At 41.6% G+C, this 21,225-nt stretch overlaps 1 protein-coding gene across 1 annotated transcript in view; it reads right to left on the bottom strand.

Moving 5' to 3' along the window:
* Positions 1-21,225, bottom strand: part of LOC144774087 (transient receptor potential cation channel subfamily M member 2-like) — a 900,698-nt gene that overhangs the window by 516,972 nt on the left and 362,501 nt on the right. The gene's annotated exons all lie outside the window — the stretch shown is intronic.

Below are 21,225 nucleotides of genomic sequence, written 5' to 3'. Positions count from 1 at the left end.
TCAATAATGAATCATATAAGGGTTTTAAAGGAGTCACTGATGATGAATAGAAACCCTGTTCACGTCTAACCTATAACAGCCTCCCTGCCTCCATGTCATAAGCATGAGGAAAGGTGGCACAGATGAACAGAGAATGGGGTCAGGATGATTCACTAAAGAGCAAGTGAAAAGTAATTGCATGACAGACAGGTTATAACCACATATTTGCAGGTAGAGAGCACCACAGCATGCAGCCTACATAGAGAAAATGGCCTCCCTACAGGTGCCCGGCTGGGCGCCATCTGGAATTCTGCACCAGGGCCAGACTGGGAACTGGGACCAGCCCTAAACACTTATAAGGTCCCAAAGGCGAAACCTATCAGCTATGTCAAGGCTTGTTGTTGTAGCAGCATCTTAGCTCTCGATGCTGCAATGATTCTCTTTGCTATGGTTGCTTTGATTGCAGAACCGTGATTGATGCAAAAGGCCCTCGCGCTGACAAGACCTTTGAATGTGGAATGCAGTGCTTACATTTGAGCAGGCTTTCCCTTTGGGGCGCAGGTGCACATCCCTAACCCCTCCAAGTTCCCTTGATGAGGTACAGGCTTCAACTACCAGAGCGGCCTTTGTGCTCCAGTCATCCTTCAAGGCGTTGCAGTTTATCCATTTATTTTCCATATAGTGTAAAATAGCTTTTGTGTGCTGAGTTTTGCGATACACCATTTTCGCTTCTTTACATTTCCAGTACTTCCTCGCAGTTACTTGAACTCTGCCTTACAACACACGCGATTTTAAGGACCATTAGAGCATGTCAATGAAATCAGAAAGGAAAGACCCAAAATGATGAACTCCACATGTGATTGTTGAAAATATTTGAGGGATGCATGTCTTTGAAGGCAGACTCAAGTTTTTAAAGCGACAGTACTTCCCAATAATGAGATCACAATGACTTTATCCTTCCAATTACCGCATTTTGGGTGGAAAAGCGTTGCTCTTTTGTGTTGGGTTAAAAATCACTGATGTGTGGATCCTGGGTACATTACACATTACGAGGGATGGTTTGTCGCATTTCGTTATCTCCCTTACTATTGAAATAATGTGAAAGTAAAGAATGTTAAAATGGTTTGTGGGTAGTTACACTAACAGAGAGGTGTCAAACATTGAGAAAACAAAGTCTGATCCACAAATTTGGGAACTTAGCCACGCAGAACAAGAAAGTCAACTGAGGCTACCTACTATGTTTTTACGATTATATATATATATATATATATATATATATATATATATATATATATATATATATATATATATATATATATATATATACTAGCAGCCCGCCCCAGCGTTGCCTGGGGGCAATGAGGCTTCAGGGCCAACCGCCCGCCCAGGCCCCGCCCGCCCCGACATTGTCCGTGCATGCCCATGCACGGACACGGACCAGGCCCCCCTCCCGCCCCGACTCCCTCCCTCCCGCCCCCCTCCCGCCCCGACTCCCTCCCGCTCCGACTGCCTCACTTCACCACCTCCTGGGACGCCTCCCCCTGCATCACACAGTCTCGCACTGAGAGTTCAGGAAAAGCTCGAAAATGTTCCCTTTCCTTACCTGTGCCGCCGCTCCTCACTGCACAGCCGCTCGTCACTGCACCACCGCTCCTCCTTCGTCGTCATCACGCACGTCGCGTCGTGGTCATCACGCACGTCGCGCCACATCCAGCGCTAGGTCCCGGCCGGCGCTACTTTCAGGGGACTACTTTGTTTTCAAACTTAATTTTTTTTATTTACTTTTTTTTTTATTTATATAGCCTATGTCCATCTACACACCCTGACATTTTCATAGATGTATCGGGTGTGTAGATTGGCGCTGTGGTTCCCGAGTTTACCTGGCCAAAAGGTGCAAGTTCTCTCTTTATAATAGTAGTATAGATATATATATATATATTCACTGAAAAAACCATAGGTTTCACCCGCGTTATAGTTAAAAATTAGCATTTAAAAAACCTTAGAAATTCACTGAAAAAACCATAGGTTTCACACACGTTATAGTTAAAAATTAGCATTTAAAAAACCTTAGAAATTCACTGAAAAACCATAGGTTTCACACATGTTATAGTTAGCTGGACATTTCACTCATACAAAACCATTGAAATGTCCCCGTTATAGTTAACTATAATTTGCGCGCCCGCAATGCACTGGCGATGACGTCACATATTACATCACTCATGACATGGTCAGTGACATCATTCATGAGAACACTGATGACATCTCAAATGACTTTGCATAAATATGGGACCCCCTCTGAATATACTTTGAAGGTCAGGGAAAGAGGGGAACAAAATTACATCAAAGAACAAGAATTCCCTCACGACCTCTTAATTTCTGTACATAACAACTTTATGATTTAAGCAAAATTATTCTCAACACAAGGTGGCTACATATATTTTTTCTTTGAAAGTTTTTTATTATTTAATTTTTGTCATTTCTTTATATTATTCCTTCGATTTATAGCATTGCTTTACAAAAAGGCACATAAAATTCATCAAGGCCATTAATATATAGATACCATACAGAGAAAAAACAAATACAAATTTAACAAATTATCATACAACCACTTTCATACACACTGCATTCTCTCTTCATTCTGTGTCGGAGGGATCACGTATAGATGTGTGATCTATTTACGCAAGGTCGACGCTTTTCGGTGGGCTACGACCACCTTCCTCAGGACCTCTTAGCAGAATAGCCGATCTCACCAAAGAAAATTAAATGTTCTGTATAGATATCCGTAATAATAAATAACATTCAATGTAACTGTTACACTATATCAAATTCCTAGTCAATTCTCAACCAACATATTTTATACAGTTTCTATGGTTCTAACTTGTTTTGGAAACACACACCTTGTAAACATATCACAGCAGATTTAATTCATATTTGTTATTCATTTCTTTCTTGCTTTTGTCAGAGTACTCTGCTAAAAAGTAAACCAGCAGATTTATCTTTGTCTCAATGTTCCAGAGAGATTATCAACAGTAGGGGAATGAGAGAGAAAGACCCCAGGTTGGTCCAAGAAACAGTGGTATAAAAGATATTTTTTTAAAAAAAACTACCTATGAGGAATGAATCATACCCTACTAATTTAATAAGCAATAGATGTCTAAGTATCCAGACTGAATTCCGTGTTCCTTACCTAAAGTGCTGCAAGAACGCCACTCATCACTTCTATTCGAACTTAGTTTATAGCAGATTCATGCTGCATGCTGTATCATTCGATATCTGCATAGAATGAACATATATTCCTTTAAGTCTGTTCTATTATTTTAATAATTTGCATATATCTAAGTTCACTAGCATGGCTTACCTAGACGATAACATGCGTTGGCAATGACTTGAATCACATGAGGGAATGTGGAACTGCAACCTTCAATGTGTTGGGCACACGAATGCGTATTTCTACAAAAAATATTTTTATGTTAGAGACAAGAGTGGTACTAAATCTCGTCCATCTCGCTATTACGTTTCCGTTGATCCCAGAAGGAAAAAACTAACCTGTTAAGATTATCAAAGACAGCTATTGTGCCATTCCTTTATATTCTTAAAGGACTTGTACGTGTTCTTAATGTCTCAGTCTGTCCATTTCATTTCATTTCTGGTTTTGGTAACTAGAACAAAAATGAAAATTTAAAAAGGACCTCGTTTGGTATTTTTAGTCGGTCTTTAAGTATTATTACAAGGAAAACACCTAACCAAGTTCTGACCCAATTAATCGGCATGGGAGTCGTGTATTATTCCAGACCGCATACAAGTAAACCCACCCTTAGGTATTGTCGGTTTCCTTACCAATCACAATCAGATAATCTATTTTACTAAAGTACATCATTTAGGAAATCTGTATCACAGGACCCTTTAACTCATTAGAAATTAACAATTGCGGTTCCCAGCGATAGTATGAAAAATACCGGTAAAGCACCTTTAAGAGATGTGGCTTTGCATTAAGAGACTTAGGGTAGCTTTGAATACCGGTAACGCGCCTTAAGGAGATGTGGCTTTACATTACGAAACATTGGGTAGCTTTATATTAATCTAAGCCTAGACATACTTTTCACGTATCTTCCCTAATTCTACGCTTACCTCAATTTTCAGGACGCGTGGACATCAACAGACCCTCCTTGTAGTATCCCGTAGGTTTGTACAGCACTGGTCTAGGCATTGCATTTAAATACCTCCGTGATCGCGCCAAAACCACGTCTCTCTAATTGGTTAGTGGTGTAGATAAATCGGCGCCATTTCTAAGTGGTGTATAATTCGTCAGCAGCCGCTGAAATTTGTACGAATTAAAAAATATTTTCAAATCAAATCGGACTAAAACAGACAGTTTATTGGATTAAAAGGACTCGTAAATTTTACCTTCATAACCAATCTGTCTCGACAAAAACGTGTCTCGATCGTATTAGGCTTGCAAACTAAGGTTAACATATGCGCCATTTTTAAACGGGTTCTGATTCTACGACCTAATAGCTGAGCAGTTATCGTACAGGCCAGAATTTAAGGATTCAATGTCGATCATGATATATAATATATATACTTAGTTCTAGATTTAAGAAATATATCACCTAAAGGATTATATATAATATAATCTATTTATATCGAGATACTTCGAGTTTTCATTTCTGCTCTGGTATAAGATCAGTCTCTATTTTTTATCAACGATTTTAATCCACAACTAATTTCAAATAACTCGGCTGGTATTGTGGGCACAAACCCAGATTTTATATTATATCCTATTTTTAAACATGATCTATGAGCTACATCGTTATTTACATGATGGTCATAACGGCTAGAATCATCAACATTTTTCTTCATCATGTCTAGTGTGTCATAACATGACATGTCTCCGTCGTGTAAGTATCTTAGGAGTCTGGAACATTATTGAAATTATAACTGTTGGCCAGCAACCTGATCGCCAACTGTATATAGAAGTTGTTTATTCTGTTATATACCAAGATATATTTTCATTAAGACCTATTCTCACTGTGTCCAAACGAAAAATCCAATAACATTCACGTTTTTTTCTTGTCCTTTCCATTGTTTCACCGTTTTTATATTGGACTTTTTCCAAAATGCACCATCTAAGATCAGATTCGCTATGGTTTAAGTCAATACAGTGTTGAGTTATTGGTGCTGTCAGTATCATAGTTCTTACAGACGACTTGTGTTCGCTGAATCTTAATCGGAACTCTCTCCCTGTTTCGCCAATATATGCGAGTCCACAGGGACATACAATATAGTAGACGATATTTTTACTTCTACAATTGGTGAACGATTTTAGTGTTATATTAACACTGTTGTGTTGAATAGTATCACTAATTATTGCAGAGTCACAAGCGTGACAATTGCCACATCTGTGGTTTCCTCGAATCACATATAGACCTGTCAAAGTTGTTTGTGTTTCACGTGGTCTGGACTTATTCCTTGTATGAACCAGCGGCTCTCTAAGGTTCCTATTTCGTCTATAGGCTATCAAAGGTCTCTCCAGGGATGTCTCATTCTCCACCTCAAGAATTCTCCAATTCTTGTTGATTATATTCTTTATTTTGTAATTTAATGTGGAGTGATTTATCACACAAGTTATCTTATTTTACGATTTCGGTCTTTTGTGGTTAAGTAAAGCATCCCTATCATAGTATTTTGCTCTCTTTAGAGCTTGACGAACCAGACGGTGTGGATAACCTCTGTCGACTAGTCTCTTTTTCAGAGCTAAGCTGTGAGTGTTATAGTCGGACAGGGAGGTACAATTCCGGCGAATGCGCAAAAATTCCCCAAATGGGATCGAGTCCTTCTGACAATGGGGGTGGAAACTACCAAATTGGAGGATGGTATTTTTGGCTGTTGGTTTACGAAAAAGACTTACCTGTAATGTCCCTTCCTTCCCTTCAATTGCAATGTCCAGGTATTCAACTCTGCTACGACTGTAATTCGATGTGAATTTCAAATTACTGTCGCTCGCATTAAGCCATAAAATATATTCCTCAAGTTGTATTGTGTCACCATGCCAAATGAAAAAAATGTCGTCAATAAAACGTTGCCAAACTGAAACATTCTCGAAAAAGGGGGCAGCTGTGTTATAGATGTTCTTTCTTTCACACTCTTCCATATATGTGTTAGCCACACTTGGGGCACAAGATGCTCCCATACTTGTGCCCTTTATCTGCTTATAGAGACTTCCTTCAAACTCAAAAAAGTTATTCAAAAGAACTACCTCGAAGCATTGAATGATGAACAAATCAGGTCTATTATCTGGGTATCTCTGTAGGAGTGTGGTGACTGACTGCAACGCTTGACATTGAGGAATGTTGGTATACAACGCCTCAATGTCAAGCGTTACTAGGATGTCCGTAATGGGATCAAATGCCATGCCTTCAATATTTTTAATCATGTCACCTGTGTCACGGACAAAAGACTCGTATTTGTGTGTCAGCGGGCACAAAAATGTGTCCACATACTTAGAAAGGGGCTCAGTATTGGACCCTATGGTTGAGATAATCGGGCGCATAGGTGGATCCCTTTCATTTTCATGTGTCTTTGGGAGACCATACATGGCTGGTGTAACAGGGCAGGATTTGTTCAAAAATTGATATTCTTCATCACATATATATCCATCCTCTAATGCAGCATGTGTCATTTCCTTGATAGACAACCCGAGTCTTTGCATTTCTCTGATGTTTGCAGGTCTATAATGTTCTGTATTACCTAACATAGTCATGATTCTGTTGTCATAGTCCAATTTATTAAAAACAGAGATACCCCCACCTTTGTCACAAGGCTTGATCACCACTTGAGAGTTGTTTTCAAGATCAGATAGAGCCAAGTTCTCTTGTTTCGTAAGGTTGAAATTAGATCTCTGGGGTTTGGATAGTAATCTAGTTACCTCCAGTAGTATCTGTCTTTCAAAAATTTGTACCTCTGGCCCAACCATATCCAGGGTTGGGGTAAAAGTCGACGGAGGTTTACATTTTGACACATTATCAGTTTCCTCTCGCGTATCCCTGCCTTCAAAATATTTCTTTAGTCTTACCTTTCTAAAAAAAAGCATGGAGATCTGAATGTAGTTTAAATTTATCAATAGAGGTGAAAGGAACAAAGGATAATCCCTTACTTAATACCGCTGACTCATCAGACTTCAACGTAGCAGATGACAAATTGTATATAGGGAGTACATCTCTACATATATTGATGTTATCATCACCCTCTACCACCAGTATTGCTGGTTCCTCGTTTTCACATATTGTTGTTGTGGTTGAGGGCTCAACATATGAGGGCCACCTCTGTTTTGTTGCCAGTGGACTTGTTTGCCCCTGTAGGGGCCTCTCGACAAAAAACCTCTATTTTGAAAGTTAGGTTGACCCTGTCTACCTCTAAATGGTCCTGAATAGCACTACTGACACATTATTTGGCGACAATAGTGAATGGCAAAACCTACTCAATTTAAGAAAAAGAGCAAAACGCATTGAATCTCACGCATATTACATGCGTGAGTATTTGATAGCGGGGGTCATACCCACAGGCCTTAGAGTGAGAAATGCACCAGCACTCTTTATTGAGATTAGGAAATTCCTGGAGCATTGGTCATTAATTTCAAATCGTTGCTCCAGGGATTGGATGCTATTGATAATTAAGACTGCCAGGGATATTCTGATAACCGTGAATGAAGAAATCTTAAGATTGGAAGAGAAACTCAACTCATCCAATGCAGTTGAGGAAGCTAAAAATAAACTGGAGAAAATACAAACTGAAATGAAAGATTTTGAAACTTACCTAACAAATAAAAAGACTGAGAAACTGAAAAATGATATACGTTGGTTCTCGAAAGAGAAGATTTACCCTTACCGTAATCCAAATTATTACCAGGCAGGTAACCCGGGTGATTACACACCAAATTTCAACTACAGAAAAAATTACACCAATTTTTCTGACACGGGGTCATCCGATTCGGATAATGATAATTATTTACATCCAGGTCCGAGTGGAGGGCGCTTCCAATCAGGACCATTTAGAGGTAGACAGGGTCAACGTAACTTTCAAAATAGAGGTTTTTTGTCGAGAGGCCCCTACAGGGGCAAACAAGTCCACTTGCAACAAAACAGAGGTGACCCTCATATGTCGAGCCCTCAGCCACAACAACAATATGTGAAAACGAGGAGCCAGCAATACTGGTGGTAGAGGGTGATGATAACATCAATATATGTAGAGATGTACTCCCTATTTACAATTTGTCATCTGCTACGTTGAAGTCTGATGAGTCAGCGGTATTAAGTAAGGGATTATCCTTTGTTCCTTTCACCTCTATTGATAAATTTAAACTACATTCAGATCTCCATGCTTTTTTTAGAAAGGTGTGGATAACCTCTGTCGACTAGTCTCTTTTTCAAAGCTAAGCTGTGAGTGTTATAGTCGGACAGGGAGGTACAATTCCGGCGAATGTGCAAAAATTCCCCAAATGGGATCGAGTCCTTCTGACAATGGGGGTGGAAACTACCAAAATGCGAGAGGAAACTGATAATGTGTCAAAATGTAAACCTCCGTCGACTTTTACCCCAACCCTGGATATGGTTGGCCAGAGGTACAAATTTTTGAAAGACAGATACTACTGGAGGTAACTAGATTACTATCCAAACCCCAGAGATCTAATTTCAACCTTCCGAAACAAGAGAACTTAGCTCTATCTGATCTTGAAAACAACTCTCAAGTGGTGATCAAGCCTTGTGACAAAGGTGGGGGTATCTCTGTTTTTAATAAATCGGACTATGACAACAGAATCATGACTATGTTAGGTAATACAGAACATTATAGACCTGCAAACATCAGAGAAATGCAAAGACTCGGGTTGTCTATCAAGGAAATGACACATGCTGCATTAGAGGATGGATATATATGTGATGAAGAATATCAATTTTTGAACAAATCCTGCCCTGTTACACCAGCCATGTATGGTCTCCCAAAGACACATAAAAATGAAAGGGATCCACCTATGCGCCCGATTATCTCAACCATAGGGTCCAATACTGAGCCCCTTTCTAAGTATGTGGACACATTTTTGTGCCCGCTGACACACAAATACGAGTCTTTTGTCCGTGACACAGGTGACATGATTAAAAAGATTGAAGGCATGGCATTTGATCCCATTACGGACATCCTAGTAACGCTTGACATTGAGGCGTTGTATACCAACATTCCTCAATGTCAAGCGTTGCAGTCAGTCACCACACTCCTACAGAGATACCCAGATAATAGACCTGATTCGTTCATCATTCAATGCTTGGAGGTAGTTCTTTTGAATAACTTTTTTGAGTTTGAAGGAAGTCTTTATAAGCAGATAAGGGCACAAGTATGAGAGCATCTTGTGCCCCAAGTGTGGCTAACACATATATGGGAGAGTGGGAAAGAAAGAACATCTATAACACAGCTGCCCCCTTTTTCGAGAATGTTTCAGTTTGGCGACGTTTTATTGACGACATTTTTTTCATTTGGCATGGTGACACAATACAACTTGAGGAATATATTTTATGGCTTAATGCGAGCGACAGTACTTTGAAATTCACATTGAATTACAGTCGTAGCAGAGTTGAATACCTGGACATTGCAATTGAAGGGAAGGAAGGGACATTACAGGTAAGTCTTTTTCGTAAACCAACAGCCAAAAATACCATCCTCCAATTTGGTAGTTTCCACCCCCATTGTCAGAAGGACTCTATCCCATTTGGTGAATTTTTGCGCATTCGCCGGAATTGTACCTCCCTGTCCGACTATAACACTCACAGCTTAGCTCTGAAAAAGAGACTAGTTGACAGAGGTTATACACACCGTCTGGTTCGTCAAGCTCTAAAGAGAGCAAAATACTATGATAGGGATGCTTTACTTAACCACAAAAGACCGAAATCGCAAAATAAGATAACTTGTGTGATAAATCACTCCACATTAAATTACAAAATAAAGAATATAATCAACAAGAATTGGAGAATTCTTGAGGTGGAGAATGAGACATCCCTGGAGAGACCTTTGATAGCCTATAGACGAAATAGGAACCTTAGAGACCGGCTGGGTCATACAAGGAATAAGTCCAGACCACATGAAACACAAACAACTTTGACAGGTCTAGATGTGATTCGAGGAAACCACAGATGTGGCAATTGTCACGCTTGTGACTCTGCAATAATTAGTGATACTATTCAACACAACAGTGTTAATATAACACTAAAATCGTTCACCAATTGTAGAAGTAAAAATATCGTCTACTATATTGTATGTCCCTGTGGACTCGCATATATTGACGAAACAGGGAGAGAGTTCCGATTAAGATTCAGCGAACACAAGTCGTCTGTAAGAACTATGAAACTGACAGCACCAATAACTCAACACTGTATTGACTTAAACCATAGCGAATCTGATCTTAGATGGTGCATTTTGGAAAAAGTCCAATATAAAAACGGTGAAACAATGGAAAGGACAAGAAAAAAACGTGAATGTTATTGGATTTTTCGTTTGGACACAGTGAGAATAGGTCTTAATGAAAATATATCTTGGTATATAACAGAATAAACAACTACTATATACAGTTGGCGATCAGGTTGCTGGGCAACAGTTATAATTTCAATAATGTTCCAGACTCCTAAGATACTTACACGACGGAGACATGTCATGTTATGACACACTAGACATGATGAAGAAAAATGTTGATGATTCTAGCCGTTATGATCATCATGTAAATAACGATGTAGCTCATAGATCATGTTTAAAAATAGGATATAATATAAAATCTGGGTTTGTGCCCACAATACCACCCGAGTTATTTGAAATTAGTTGTGGATTAAAATCGTTGATAAAAAATAGAGACTGGTCTTATACCAGAGCAGAAATGAAAACTCGAAGTATCTCGATATAAATAGATTATATTATATATAATCCTTTATGTGATATATTTCTTAAATCTAGAATTAAGTATATATATTATATATCATGATCGACATTGAATACTTAAATTCTGGCCTGTACAATAACTGCTCAGCTATTAGGTCGTAGAATTAGAACCCGTTTAAAAATGGCGCATATGTTAACCTTAGTTTGCAAGCCTAATACGATCGAGACACGTTTTTGTCGAGACAGATTGGTTATGAAGGTAAAATTTATGAGTCCTGTTAATCCAATATACTGTCTGTTTTAGTCCGATTTGATTTGAAAATATTTTTTAATTCGTACAAATTTCAGTGGCTGCTGACGAATTATACACCACTTAGAAATGGCGCCGATTTATCTACACCACTAACCAATTCGAGAGACGTGGTTTTGGCGCGATCACGGAGGTATTTAAATGCAATGCCTAGACCAGTGCTGTCCAAACCTACGGGATACTACAACGAGGGTCTTTTGATGTCCACGCGTCCTGAAAATTGAGGTAAGCGTAGAATTAGGGAAGATACGTGAAAAGTATGTCTAGGCTTATATGTCCGGTATGATTAATATAAAGCTACCCAATGTTTCGTAATGTAAAGCCACATCTCCTTAAGGCGCGTTACCGGTATTCAAAGCTACCCTAAGTCTCTTAATGCAAAGCCACATCTCTTAAAGGTGCGTTACCGGTATTTTTCATACTATCGCTGGGAACCGCAATTGTTAATTTCTAATGAGTTAAAGGGTCCTGTGATACAGATTTCCTAAATAATGTACTTTAGTAAAATAGATTATCTGATTGTGATTGGTAAGGAAACCGACGGATGGGTTTACTTGTATGTGGTCTGGAATAATACACATGACTCCCATGCCGATTAATTGGGTCAGAACTTGGTTAGGTGTTTTCCTTGTAATAATACTTAAAGACCAACTAAAAATACCAAACGAGGTCCTTTTTAAATTTTCATTTTTGTTCTAGTTACCAAAACCAGAAATGAAATGAAATGGACAGACTGAGACATTAAGAACACGTACAAGTCCTTTAAGAATATAAAGGAATGGCACAATAGCTGTCTTTGATCATCTTAACAGGTTAGTTTTTTCCTTCTGGGATCAACGGAAACGTAATAGCGAGATGGACGAGATTTAGTACCACTCTTGTCTCTAACATAAAAATATTTTTTGTAGAAATACGCATTCGTGTGCCCAACACATTGAAGGTTGCAGTTCCACATTCCCTCATGTGATTCAAGTCATTGCCAACGCATGTTATCGTCTAGGTAAGCCATGCTAGTGAACTTAGATATATGCAAATTATTAAAATAATAGAACAGACTTAAAGGAATATATGTTCATTCTATGCAGATATCGAATGATACAGCATGCAGCATAAATCTGCTATAAACTAAGTTCGAATAGAAGTGATGAGTGGCGTTCTTGCAGCACTTTAGGTAAGGAACACGGAATTCAGTCTGGATACTTAGACATCTATTGCTTATTAAATTAGTAGGGTATGATTCATTTCTCATAGGTAGTTTTTTTTTTAAATATCTTTTATACCACTGTTTCTTGGACCAACCTGGGATCTTTCTCTCTCATTCCCCTACTGTTGATAATCTCTCTGGAACATTGAGACAAAGATAAATGTGCTGGTTTACTTTTTAGCAGAGTACTCTGACAAAAGCAAGACAGAAATGAATAACAAATATGAATTAAATCTGCTGTGATATGTTTACAAGGTGTGTGTTTCCAAAAAAAGTTAGAACCATAGAAACTGTATAAAATATGTTGGTTGAGAATTGACTAGGAATTTGATATAGTGTAACAGTTACATTGAATGTTATTTATTATTACAGATATCTATACAGAGCATTTAATTTTCTTTGGTGAGATCGGCTATTCTGCTAAGAGGTCCTGAGGGAGGTGGTCGTAGCCCACCGAAACGCGTCGACCTTGCGTAAATAGATCACACATCTATACGTGATCCCTCCGACACAGAATGAAGAGAGAATGCAGTGTGTATGAAAGTGGTTGTATGATAATTTGTTAAATTTGTATTTGTTTTTTCTCTGTATGGTATCTATATATTAATGGCCTTGATGAATTTTATGTGCCTTTTTGTAAAGCAATGCTATAAATCGAAGGAATAATATAAAGAAATGACAAAAATTAAATAATAAAAAACTTTCAAAGAAAAAATATATGTAGCCACCTTGTGTTGAGAATAATTTTGCTTAAATCATAAAGTTGTTATGTACAGAAATTAAGAGGTCGTGAGGGAATTCTTGTTCTTTGACATCTCAAATGACATCACTGATGACATCATCCTTGTGAAAGAGTGACAGACCTCCTCTCAGCGTAATAGCGTAATATAACCCTTGATACACACATTCACCTGTGGGGCGCTTTCTAAGGATTTTTTAAATACTCATTTTTAACTATAACGTGTGTGAAACCTATGGTTTTTTCAGTGAATTTCTAAGGTTTTTTAAATGCTAATTTTTAACTATAAAGTGGCTGAAACCTATGGTTTTTTCAGTGAATTTCTTTTATTTTTTTTATTGGAAAAAAATACCTGGTACAATCATAAATACATACATTTTTTCCTCATAAACCTCATTATAAATCTAGAAATCATATTTACAAGAAATGCACAAGAGAAGTATAAAGATGGACTGGATCAAGTTAACATTTTCTAAAATGTGAAGAGCAGCATAATTCATTTATATCATACAGTGCCAAGTCAGAATTTAATTACAAAATCGTCCATAGTACCACCAAGTAGCTTTATTGGGACCTTAAATTTATGTATGAGCATCCAACCAGCCCCTGATCGGTGCCCATATGTCCCGCCCCAATCCCTCATCTTTTTACCCTCCGCAAGCAGAGGGAGGATTCGATGTTATAGATCCCAAGGAGCCTAGCCAACCACATCTGATAGGAAGGGGGTTCTACATCTTTCCAGGCGGAGGCTAACAATATCCGGAGAACAGCCACACTCATAAAAACGAATGCCTCATGCTCCTTATTGAGGCCCAAATTACTATTGGTTCCTATCAGCATTTTAGTAAGGGATAGATTGATCTTAAAATCTAGCAGCCCCTCCCAGAATTTCTCAATCTCTCCCTGGATTGGAGTTAATTTATCACATTTGTAAAACATATGCAACAGGTTAGCTGGGCCTTCCTGGCATCTTGGACATTTATCGTCGAGTCTTTTCCCCCATTCACATAATCTGGAAGGGGTGAAATACAAATTAAAGAGATCCATAAATCATCTTAATTTTAATTCCACCCCTTAATAAATATTCTATTATACTAATCTGACCTTCTGGGATAATCCGAGGTCTAATACCCCCAAGTACTCCAGCAATATGGAGATACTTAAATCCCGGAATCGCCTTTTTCAGTGAATTTCTAAGGTTTTTTAAATGCAAATTTTTAACTATAACGTGGCTGAAACCTATGGTTTTTTCAGTGAATTTCAAAGGTTTTGTAAATGATAAATTTTTAAATGTATTAATTGTTAAAAAAAATTAAACTGATTTACTACATTATTTTAAATTATTTATTTTTAGATATTTTATTTTTTAAATTACATTACATATTTTTTATATAAATTGAAAAATAAATGTTTTTAAAAATATTGAAATTGTAATATTTTTATTTTTTTTAAATATTTTTTTAATTTATATATATTTTATATAGCAGGCAATAATATCCTATGGACGAAAATTTGAGTTACTGGTAAGTACAGTTAAATGTACTTTTCAGGAACAGTAGTGAGCGGAATTTGTAGTTCGGCTGATTTTTGAGGAATTTTTTAAAGTTCCAAAACTCCACACTTAGAAAAATTTCTAAGTGAAACATGTCAATGTTACCCTATGGAAGGAAATTCAAGTTACTGTAACTACGATTAGAATTACTTTTCAGGATCAGTAGTGGGCTAAAAGATGCAGCAATGAGGTCTCTCCTGATAACAGGTGAGTAAATCGGAATTTGTACTTCGGCTGATTTTAGAGGAATTTTTTAAAGTTCCAAAACTCCACACTTGGAAAAATTTCCAAGTGAAACCAGTCAATGTTAGCCTATGGAAGGAAATTCAAGTTAATGTAACTATGATTAGAATTACTTTTCAGGATCAGTAGTGGGCTGAAAGATGCAGCACTGAGGCCTCTCTTGATAACAGGTGAGTAAATCGGAATTCGTAGTTCGGCTGATTTTAGAGGAATTTTTTAAAGTTCCAAGCCCCACACGGTCACTGTCGGCTCCCCGCATCTTGCGGGAGCCGGTATTGCTTTTCTGTATGGGGAGCAGCTAACATGCTGCTCCCCATACAGAAAAGCAATCGGCTTTCATTTTTGAAAGAGAGAGCAGGTTTCCTGCTCTCTCTTTCAAAAATCAAACCAGTTTGCTGTTGTAGGGTGAGAGCCGTGAAGCACCCGCCCTACCACAGCAAACAGCAGTGTCCCGGGGGTGGGCACCCCGGGACACTGCAGGAGCCGGCCCTGGGGAGTGGCGGTCCCCAGGGTCATCAAGGGCCCCCCTCCCAACATGTACGAAGCCCTGGGGTGGTGGTCCCCGAGGCTGGGGGGTCCGTCACGGACCCCCTATTTGCCTATTAGTGCCCCCGGGGCAGTCCCAGGAGCGTGTGGGGGGGGGCTAGAGCCCCCCCCCCACACAGGTTCTATTATTGAAAAAGAAGCCCCGGGGGTGGCGGTCCCGGGCAGCAGGGGGTGGGCCGTGTGCCCCCCTGCTAGAATAATAACTTTGCCCCGGGGGTGGCGGTCCCCGGGGCAGTGTGGGGGGGATTGGGGCCCCCCACACTCTTTATAAACTATGCCCCCGGGATTTGGTCCCCCCGGGTGCTAATTTTAAAAAAAGCACACCGGGTTTTTTTTTTCACAGGGTACGCGTACGTACGCCTACCCCGGGATTTTAAAATCCAGGGCGTCCTTGTGGAACCCCATGAGCAGGCCTAGGGGGTCAGGGTGTGCCTACCCTGTCCCCTTTGCGTGTTATGCGCGTTTGTTTTCAGCTTTCTTGTGCCTCGGTTCTACTGAGGCACAAGATGGCTGCCAACACTTCCTGGTTTGGAGTGTTGACAGACAGTTGACATCCAATTAGCATTCAGCTCGTGCTCAGGAAGGTACAGAGTACAGTAAGCTTCCAGCAAGCTTACAGTAAGCTCCTATAGATATACTTATGATTTTACTTATGATTTTCTCAGGAACTACTGAACTGATTTACACCATTTAACAAAAAGCGTGATCTGCAAACCGAACTCTACCTTTTTGCCAAATTTGGTGTAATTCCGTTCAGTCGTTCGGCCTGTAGCCCTGGCTAAATTTCCTATGGAAAATTGCATGGGGAAAACACGTTTTGGGACCCCCCTTTTTTCTCGGCTCCCGCTTCACGAATCACCCCCAAACTTTAAGGGAAGGAGCGGAGCAGAGCAGGCCATTTTCTTGGAGAAATTTGCGAAGATTCGTTCACCGGCGCCAAAGTTATTCCAAATAGAATGTTGCGTATTTCCTATGGAAACTAGGTTTTAACTATAACTACCTACTGCGACCGCCAGTAGGTAATATATAAACACACACACACACATATAAGTATACAACCCAAGCACACACTAGTGTGTAATAAATAAGTAATACCTTTGAGAATATGGCTGTGTACACACAGGTTTGTGAATGTCACAACTCATGCAAGCACGCGCACACACAACGGGGTGCGTACTTCACCCGACGCTGCATTCGCTGCTGCACTGTTGGTAGCTGCGCCATGACGAAGGCATCTGCCTTGCTTCATGAATTCTTCATGGGATCAATACTTCTCACTATGAGGCTGGCTGAAAGAGGCTCACTTTCTGGCAATGTTTCAAGACTTTGAAAGACAGGGTTGAATTTAAAGCCTCTGTGCCAGCTAAGAAAACGCATTCTCAGTTGGTGGTTTGCCCTTTGATCTGAGTGGCACGAGCTGGGCACATCAGAAGTAACATTTGTGAAAGCTGTCAGGCGCCAGCTAGCAGCCACGGCCGCTGAGAGGCCAAGGTCTGAATGTTAGAGATATGCAGTTATCCCCTGCCCATTATATGCAGTTTGATACCCCTTGAAGTGCGTGATGAGAAGCTGGGGCTACTGTCCCATGCTTTAAGGCTGACAGTTTTTGTAACATATAAAGTAAAACCTGCCGTTTATTTGAAAGGCTTTAGTTGAGACCGCATCCAACTCACTCATATCTTGGCCAGGCTATATTCTTTTATTCAGCAACTTTCTTAATTCAGTGACCTAATGTTTAGTTTTCTCATTATAAGTATGGATCTACAAGTCTTTTTTAGTTGCATTTTGTGAGGTTTCAAGACAGGTAAACAAACATATATTTTAACAATCATAATATTAAAAGAGTAAAAAACAGATTAGAATGATCAACAGCAATCATTTGAATAAAAATGCTGCATTGGATGAGGTAGAAATAAACACTGGGTAAAAGTCCAAGGCATTGATTGCTAGTGCCCCGGTATGGGTGTAATATTTATCACATCTAATACATACCCTTGGTACTAGCATTTATTGAATAGGATAACATTAATTGCAGGTTTCCCGAAGTAATGTAAGATTACATTTAGTGCATTAAAATCCCCATTGCAGGTATTTTGTAGGACCCTTTCCTGGGTAAATATCACTTCAGCACCTGCCAATATTTACCAGTGGAACGCCAGAAACCCAGTGGCAGTGGGTTTGAGGCTGCTGCGGTCGCGTGTGGGCTTGGCTCGTGATTTTTAACTTTCACTATATGTTTTTATTGTATTTTCCTGTTCTTACCTTGCTGCTGCCTGCCCTCCTTGCTCCTTTCCCGGTCCGGCACGGCTGAGTGCCGATTGTCCCGGAGGGCTGACGGGGTAGCGGGCGCCATATTAGGAGGGGCAGTGGTGGTTTCAAGGCTAGCGCACCAGCCATCACGCTCTCAGCCCTTGAAAAGCGACGCCCCTTGCGAGCGCGCAGCGGATGCCAGAAACCCAGTGGCAGTGGGTTCGAGGCTGCTGCGGTCGCGTGTGGGCTTGGCTCGTGATTTCTAACTTTCACTATATTTTTTAATTGTATTTTCCTGTTCTTACCTTGCTGCTGCCTGTCCTCCTTGCTCCTTTCCCGCTCCCCTAGCCCCGGTCCGGCACGGCTGAGTGCTGATTGTCCCGGAGGGCTGACGGGGTAGCGGGTGCCATATTAGGAGGGGCAGTGGTGGTTTCAAGGCTAGCGCACCAGCCATCGCGCTCTCAGCCCTTGAAAAGCGACACACCATGCGAGCGCGCAGCGGGCGCGCCGGAGGCACGCCAAAGGCAAGCCCGTCTGCGCCCGTCCGCGGCCGACCGGGGCTAGGGGCCCCTCACCATGCCCGTTCTCATTTCTACTCCACTGCACAATTACTGGCACTTCAAGAACACTGGCCCCTTCAAGCGGCCACCTGTGCACGGATTAATGAACTTGGCCTGGCCCGACCTTCCCCCTCCCCCACCTTCCCCGCCTCTGTGTTTTCTCCTTCCCCTCTCCCCCTAGTCCCCCCCGGCCCCTTTCCACTCTTTATTCGTCCCCCACGCCACCACATTTATCAGCCTTTTTACTCAACACTAGGTCGGCCATCAAGCATCAGTTAGAACTGTTTGACTTTTTGGATTCTGTCAAGCCGGACCTTTTATTTCTGACAGAGACATGGTTCCATACTGACTCTCTCCCTAGTGTGTTAGCAGCCCTCCCTTCCCCCTACTTTGTCCTCAGGGCCGATCGGCCGGAGGGCCGAACAGGAGGTGGGGTTGTCCTGATCGCCCGCGCGGACTTCCATTTTCAAGTGCTTCCTTCCCCCCCTATACCTGTGGCAGATTGCCTGGTCATACGCTCCACTTCCTTTCAGGTTCCCCTAACGTGTGTTCTCGTTTATCGCCCTCCCCAGTCCTGCCCACGTTTCCTCCCCGCCATCTCGGACCTTTTGGGAACCCTGGCAATTAATAACTCTTCGTCTTGCTCCTTGGGGACTTCAATATCTGGCCCAACGACCTAGCCGAAGATGCTACATCCCGGGATTTTACTGAGCTCCTCCTCAGCTTGAATTTCATTTCCCAGGTCCACTCTCCCACTCATATTTGCGGTCACACCCTAGATCAAATTTGGACCCTTAATACCTCTGTTTCTGCCCCTATTGTCCAGCCTTGTACATGGTCGGACCATTCTTTGATTTCAATTTTTTTGGATCTCAGCATCGACACTAACCCTCCCTTCCCCAAACACACCTGGACGAGAAATTGGAGCAGAGTGGACAATCTTGCCCTCTGCTCCTCTTTATCAGCTTCTGACCCTGACCTGGTTAGCCTTGCGCCTCCTAGGCAACTGGATGCCTTGAACAGCTGCCTTCGGAGGGTCTGCGATCAAGTAGCCACTTTGAAGCGCGTCACGGTCAAACGCGCCCATGATGCTAATAAATGGTTCTCTCCCACCCTTAAGGCAAAAAAACTGGCAACGCGTCAAGCAGAGCGAGTTTGGAGGCGCGCCTACTGCCCTCTCTCCAAACTACGCTACATCTCCACCCTTAATGAATACAAAAGGGACATTCTCCTCGCCAAGACATCCTACTTTTCAGGGAGAATCCTCGCTGCGGAGAACCAGTCAAAAGAAATATTTTCTACAGTTCGAGAGTTGGCTTCTTCTGACAGGGCCTCTCCCAAAATTCCTCCTTCCCAACCCTTGTGCAACTCTCTCAACAACTTTTTTATTGAGAAAGTTGCACTCATCAAGGCCAAGATTCCGCTGCCCTCCCCCACCTTTTGCGATCCCCAGCCTCCCTCCACCACATCCAGCCTGACCCATTTACCACTTTTGACAAGAGAAACTTTTCTCGCCTTACTGACTCGCGTTAAATCTGGATCCCCTGCGGACATCGCCCAGGCGTATGTCCTCCGTAAGATTTTTATGAATTGTTATCTCCCCCCTTTTACCTTTTTGAATGACTCTCTTGAACAGGGCGCCGTAACGGTCGCCCACAAAGCGGCTATCATTATCCCCATTTTTAAAAAACCCGGGGCTGACCCCGCCTCTCCCTCCAACTATCGTCCCATTTCCCTCTTCCCTTTTCTGGCTAAAGTCTTTGAGGCCCATGTCACCCAGGCTCTTGGCGCCTTTGTGGAGGAGACTGGGGGTCTTGCTTCCCGTCAGGCAGGCTTTCGACCCCGGCACTCCACCGAGAAGGTTGTCATCTCCGTGATGGACGAGCTAAAGAGAGGGGTTAGATACAAACACCCCCCAGGCCCTCGTTCTCTTAGATCTTTCCGCCGCCTTAGACACGGTTGATCATTCCATCCTTCTCACCCGTGTCAAGGTGGCGGGCATCGGGGGCCCAGCCTTGACCTGGATCAGCTCCTTTTTAGGAGATCGCACCCAGGCCGTTCATCTCGCTGAATTCTCTGCCCTTCCTCATCCGGTCCGGTGTGGTGTCCCTCAGGGTTCTTCTCTTTCTCCCTTATTATTTAATCTTTATATCTTTCCACTCATTCTTGCACTACAGCAAATGGAGGTCACCGTGTATAACTATGCCGATGACCTCCAACGTATTTTTCATCTTTCACACTGCCCTGTTAGTATCCACAACTTCCAATCTGTCATGCTGTTCATCAGTGATTGGATGAACTGCAATCATCTTAAATTAAATCCGGACAAGACTGAACTTGTCGTTACTGGTAGCACTCCCAGTCCTTGGTCCCCCAACTTTTGGCCCCCCTCCGTGGGCACTCCCCCCACGCCCTCTTCTTCAGTCAAAACACTTGGGATCTCACTTAATTAACACCTCACTCCCCATTCTCAGATCAGTTCAGTTGTCTCTTCCTGTTTTTTTTGCCCTCCGCACTATAAGGAAAATCTCCCGGTTCTTTTCTCTCCCTGCCCTAAAACTGATCTTAATGGCAATGGTCCTTTCCCGGCTGGACTACGGGAACATAGTGTACAATGGTGCCCCCTCATATGCCCTCCGTCGCCTTCAGCTAGTCCAAAATCAGGCTGCCCGCATGATTTATGGGCTGCCTAGATTTCACATGTAGGATCCTAGGACCTAGCTCAGCTACAGGTGTATGATTGCTTTGAATCAGTGTACCTTCTAGAAAGAAAAATGTCTTTCTGGTGTCCCCTCACTCACCGGGGTTTCCCCACGGTGACATGCTTCATCATTGGGGCCATCCCAGTTCTCTACGAAAAGGGGCGTGCTGCGACTCGCGAACTACGCAGGAGCACTTGAGTGTGAATGACTGTGAGGTGCAGAAAAGTGG

This window comes from Lissotriton helveticus, chromosome 8 (genome assembly GCF_964261635.1).
Source record: "Lissotriton helveticus chromosome 8, aLisHel1.1, whole genome shotgun sequence".
Classification (NCBI taxonomy): domain Eukaryota; kingdom Metazoa; phylum Chordata; class Amphibia; order Caudata; family Salamandridae; genus Lissotriton; species Lissotriton helveticus.
Note: the sequence above shows the minus strand (reverse complement) of the source record. Positions and strands in the feature narration are given on the sequence as shown.